Raw genomic sequence first — 6495 nt, forward strand, 5'->3', positions numbered from 1 at the left:
GTAACTTCGTCATCAGTTGCATCCTCCTCCACCACCTCTGTTGACCTCCTCGAGTGCCTGACTGTGGGTTGACAGTAGGTGGGATCTAGAACTTCATCATCAATTGTTGTGTTTGCACTCCCCTCCCCCTCAGACCGAGCCTCTTCTTGCCCTGACCGAATATTTAAGTTGTCATCCCAATCGGGTATCTGCGTCTCATCTTCATCAGTGTGTTCCTCATTGTCTATAACCACAGGTGTTACAGTTTGTGACAAAGGGTCAACATTATGCTCAGAAACTTGGTCCTCACGGCCTGAATCAGAGTCACAAAGGTTCTGGGCATCACTGCAGACCATTTCCTGATCTGTACTCACTGTAGCTTGGGAGCAGACCTCTGATTCCCAGGCTATAGTGTAACTGAACAGCTCTGCAGACTCAGCCATCTCAGTTCCACCATACTGTGCAGGGCTGATGGAGACTTCAGAGCTGGGAGAAAGCAAGTTTGATTGGGATGACAACTCAGAGGACTGGTGTTTTTTGGATGCGGTACTTGAAGTGGCTGAGAGGGCACTTGTTGGACCACTTGAGATCCATTCAAGCATTTTCTTTTTTTGGCCATCATCTACCTTTGTTCCTGTTGTTCGTGTCCATAAAAAAGGGAGCACATCGGATTGTCCACGGTAAGTAGTAGACATCTTACTTTTACTGGTAGATGGTCTATCTTCAGCAGATGATAATGGAGCTTTGCCACCTTCCCCACGGACAAACCCTTTTTTTCCTTTTCCAACACGCCTCTTCCCCTTTCCACCAGCATCTGTCATTTTGCCACTCATGTTGATTGCGACAAGATTGTGCACTGAAAATGTGGTAGTAAAAATTGAGAGGTGGTGTAGATTGCAGCGGTGGTCTAGCTTTAATAACAGCAGAATAATAAAGAATAAATATCCCTGACAATGCAACTATGGCCCTTAAACTGGCAGCATAAATTGCTAGTATAATAGCTTAGTAACTATCAGTTTGAGTGTGAAATGCAGGCAGACGTGCTGCAAATATCTGTGCACTACTGGGACTATACAGAAGTCCAACAGCCACGTTTAGGATGACACTAAGTTCACTCAGTGTTTGCTAGTATAATGGCTTAGTAACTATCAGTTTGAGTGTGCAATGCAGGCAGACGTGCTGCAAATATCTGTGCACTACTGGGACTATACAGAAGTCCAACAGCCACGTTTAGGATGCCACTAGGTACACTCAGTGTTTGCTAGTATAATGGCTTAGTAACTATCAGTTTGCGTGTGCAATGCAGGCAGACGTGCTGCAAATATCTGTGCACTACTGGGACTATACAGAAGTCCAACAGCCACGTTTAGGATGACACTAAGTTCACTCAGTGTTTGCTAGTATAATGGCTTAGTAACTATCAGTTTGAGTGTGCAATGCAGGCAGACGTGCTGCAAATATCTGTGCACTACTGGGACTATATAGAAGTCCAATAGCCACGTTTAGGATGCCACTAGGTACACTCAGTGTTTGCTAGTATAATGGCTTAGTTATAATGAGTTGGAGTGTGCAGAGGACAGGAGGGTACAGTGCCAGGATTGTGGGGCTCTGGGTAGAGGAAAGGAAGTCTGCCTTTCTATTCCCTCCTAATGGGGAACTGCAGCGAGGAAATCCCTGACCTTAGCTACACAGACGCTGTCTCTGTTTTCAGGACCTGTCACCTATGGCTCTGACCCTGCCGGTACGAGCCCTTAAAAGGACTGATAGAAAGTGCTATCCCTAAGCTGTCCAGCGCTGTGTATAGAGCGCATACAGCAGTATCGGCGATAGGACAAAGGACGGAGCTGCGCCAGTGATGTCTGACACCAAGGACGCAGAAGAGATAATGGCGTCCGGACGGGCAGATACTCGTTTTTATAATGCAGGGACATGTGACATGGACATCCTATCACACATGCCGTTGCTTCTCTGGCTAAAAGTCCACTTAGCTGTGTGCGTGTCTGGGATTGGCTGACATGCTGGCCCTCCCCACTACACGCGCGCGCTTAGGGAAGGAAGACAAGAAAAAAAAAAAAAAAATGGCTATCGCCATTATCCATACAGCAGTGATCTGAAGGCGCTGTTCCCGCACACTATACACTGAAATTTCAGAGTGACTTACACTATTACAGCGGAAAGCCAGCTAGGAATTAGCTGTTTTTTTGCTGCTAGAACCGTTCTCGAACGTTTCTAGAACTATCGAGCTTTTGCAAAAAGCTCGAGTTCTAGTTCGATCTAGAACAGGCCCCAAAATCACTCGAGCCTAGAACTGGAGAACCTCGAACCGCGCTCAACTCTAGTGAACATTAAAAGTGGATGTCTAATATATAAAGCTGAATGTGTGTGTGTGTGTGTGTGTGTGTGTGTGTGTCCGGGATTGGCATCTGCACCGTCGCAGCTACAGCCACAAAATTTTGCACACTCACACGTCTGGACCCCGAGAGCGTTAAAGACTATGTTGTGAGGCGAAATTTTAACCCCGTGCGTTCTGATTTACCAATCAATTTTGCCCCTATCTACATAATGGGGAAAAAGTGAAACAAAAAGTGTATCCGCACTGTCACATTTACAATCACGAAATTTTGCACAGACACCTCATGTGACCCAGGGAACATCGTAGACTAAGTTTTGATAAAAAAAAATGTAACCCCGCGCTTTACAGTTATTCTCCAAAAAACATGCCTCCATTAAAGTAAATGGAGCCTGGAACTACAGGTTATTAGTAGAGTTAGTAGAGTTGAGCGCGGTTCGTGGTTCGTGGTTCTCCAGTTCGCGGTTCAAGTGCTTTTGGGGGGTGTTCTAGATCGAACTAGAACTCGAGCTTTTTGCTAAAGCTCGATAGTTCTAGTTACGTTTGAGAACGGTTCCAGCAGCAAAAAGCCAAGCTAATTACTAGCTGGCTTTCCACTGTAATAGTGTAAGTCACTCTGTGACTCACACTATTATGAAATTTCAGCGTATAGTGTGCGGGAACAGCGCATTCAGATCACTGCTGCTGGGATAATGGCGATCGCCATTTTTTTTTTTTTTTTTCCTTGTCTTCCTTCCCTAAGCGCGCGCATGTAGTGGAGAGGGCCAGCATGTCAGCCAATCCCAGACACACACACAGCTAAGTGGATTTTTAGCCAGAGAAGCAACGGCATATGTGATAGGCTGTCCATGACACATGTCCCTGCATTATAAAAACAGGTATCTGCCCGTCCGGACGCCATTACCTCTTCTGCGTCTGGGTGTCAGTCACTGCTGGCGTAGCTCCTGTCTCCGATACTGCTGTGTACGCTCTACACACAGCGCTATACAGAATAGGGATAGAAGTTTCTATTAGCCCTTGTAAGGGCTAATAACAGCAGGTTCAGAGGTGACAGTCAGGTCCGTGGAAACAGATTTTAACAGCTACAGAAGATAACAGCGTCTGTGTAGCTAAGCTCAGGGACTTCCTCGCTGCATTTCCCCATTAGGAGGGATAGAAAGTGAGGCTTCCTTTCCTGTACACTGACCCACAACCCTGCTACTGTACCCTCCTGCCCTTTGCACACTCAAGCTCATTGTTACTAAGCAATTATACTAGCAAACACTGAGGAAACTTAGTGGCATCCTAAAAGTGGCTGTTGGACTTCCATTATTGTCCCACTGGTGTAAAGCTATTTGCAGCACCACTGCATTGCACACTCAAGCTCATTGTTACTAAGCCATTATACTAGCAAACACTGAGTAACCTTAGTGGCATTCTAAAAGTGGCTGTTGGACTTCCATTATTGTCCCACTGGTGTAAAGCTATTTGCAGCACCACTGCATTGCACACTCAAGCTCATTGTTACTAAGCCATTATACTAGCAAACACTGAGTAAACTAAGGGGTTACTTTGCACGCTGCGAAATCGCAAGCCGTTGCTGCGATGCCGAGCGCGATAGTCCCCGCCCCCGTCGCAGCTGCGATATCCTTGTGATAGCTGCCGTAGCGAACATTATCGCTACGGCAGCTTCACATGGACTCACCCGCCCTGCGACGTCGCTCTGGCCGGCGACCCGCCTCCTTATTAAGGGGGCGGGTCATGCGGCATCACTGCGACGTCACACGGCAGGCGGCCAATAGGAGCGGAGGAATGGAGATGAGCGGGATGTAAACATCCCGCCCACCTCCTTCCTTCTGCATATCCTACGGAAGCCGCGGTGACGCCGGTAGGAGATGTTCCTCGCTCCTGCGACTTCACACACAGCGATGTGTGCTGCCGCAGTAGCGAGGAACAACATCGGACCGTCGCGTCAGCGTAATTATGGATTACGCCGACGCTGCACCAATGATACAATTACGATGCTTTTGCGCTCGTTAATCGTATCATCAAACCTTTACACACTACGATGTCGCATGCGATGCCGGAAATACATCATTTTCAATTTGACCCCACCGACATCGCACCTGCGATGTCGTAGTGTGCAAAGCCCGCCTTAGTGGCATCCTAAAAGTGGCTGTTGGACTTCCATTATTGTCCCACTGGTGCAAAGCTATTTGCAGCACCACTGCATTGCACACTCAAACTCATTGTTACTAAGCCATTATACTAGCAAACACTGAGGAAACTTAGTGGCATCCAGTCTTCTCTTGCTATTCTCTCCAGCTTCTCTCTTTAACCTTCCTCTCTCTCCCCCAGTTTCCACCCAGTATGCCTTCCGTTACCTTTCTCCTTCTTATAGTTCTATATTCTCTCCTCCTCACCCTCTCTCTTCTTTCGCTCATCTTTTCCTTTTTATTTTTTTTTTTTCCCTTCTTTCCTCTCCCCTATTTCTATGCCCATTCACTCTGGGTTCTCTTACCCACGTACGATTAATAGGCTATGTTGCAGGGTAATTCAATACGTTGGACTGCAGGAGAAGCTTAAGTCCTTGCTTCGAGGACACCCCCGTACCAAGTACACCATCTAGCCACGTTGGTTCACCCTGGTCGTTACTAGGGACACTCTCTCCTGGTCACACTACTGGACCAGTTCTTTTCGGCTGTGTGTGCGCAACCGATAGTTTGTATTTAAGGGTACGTTTGCCCAAGTTCTACTGTGGGTTAAGTTTTTGACATTTCTCTATTAATCCAGTAAGAGATACACTTCAATGGCTTTAAGCTTGATGACATGGAATGTTAGGGCACATCCAGGAAACGGGCGGCAGTATTCGCACAAATCAAAAAATCCAAAGCTCAGATTGTATGTTTACAAGAGACCCATTTATTGTTGGAAACCACTAGAGTGCTTCAGAAGCCTTGGGTTCAATGGTCAGCTCACTCTGTTCATTCCTCATATTCTAGGGGAGTATCGGTACTAGTCCATAAAGCATTGCGATGGGACCCGGGTACGATTATAAACGATAATGATGGGAGGTATGTGTTTATCCAGGCTCATATCGACGGGATAATGATAGTGATCTTAGCCATATACATCCCCCCTGCGATGGGAATCTCAATTTTGTATGAAGCGGCTAAGTTTGCCTCACAATTCCCACAAGCCTTGGTGATCTGCATGGGGGACTTCAATTTGATTAATAACCCAGGACTGGATAGATTCAACACCCGACAGGTCCCGATCTCCCCTACGATGCAAACTAGATTGAGTGCATTCCTCCAGGAGGTGGGATGGTGCGACATGTGGCGGTTTTTTAACCCAGTACTGAGAGAATATACATGTTATACCCCAGGGAAAAACTCATTATCTAGAATTGATTACCGTATTTTTCGGACTATAAGACGCACCGGACTATAAGACGCACCCTGGTTTTAGAGGAGGAAAATGGGAAAATAAAACTTTAAGCAAAAAATGTGGTCATGACACACTGTTATGGGGCGAGGATCTGCTGCTGACACTGTTATGGGGGTAATGTCACCAAATTCTCTACTAAGGTACCCCATCCTGGTAATGATCCTCCTGCCTTGTATATGATCCTGCTATAAACCCCCATCCATCCTGTTCACATACCCCCCCATCCAGCCTGTTCACATACCCCCCCATCCAGCCTGTTCACATACCCCCCCCCATTCAGCCTGTTCACATACCCCCCCCCATCCAGCCTGTTCACATACCCCCCCCCCAATCCAGCCTGTTCACATACCCCCCCATCCAGCCTGTTCACATACCCCCCCCATCCAGCCTGTTCACATACCCCCCCCATCCAGCCTGTTCACATACACCCCCCCCATCCAGCCTGTTCACATACACCCCCCCATCCAGCCTGTTCACATACACCCCCCCCATCCAGCCTGTTCACATACCCCCCCCATCCAGCCTGTTCACATACCCCCCCCATCCAGCCTGTTCACATACCCCCCCATCCAGCCTGTTCACATACCCCCCCATCCAGCCTGTTCACATACCCCCCCATCCAGCCTGTTCACATACCCCCCCATCCAGCCTGTTCACATACCCCCCCATCCAGCCTGTTCACATACCCCCCCATCCAGCCTGTTCACATACCCCCCCATCCAGCCTGTTCACATACC

Source organism: Anomaloglossus baeobatrachus, chromosome 2 (assembly GCF_048569485.1).
Source record: "Anomaloglossus baeobatrachus isolate aAnoBae1 chromosome 2, aAnoBae1.hap1, whole genome shotgun sequence".
In the NCBI taxonomy this organism is placed as follows: Eukaryota; Metazoa; Chordata; class Amphibia; order Anura; family Aromobatidae; genus Anomaloglossus; species Anomaloglossus baeobatrachus.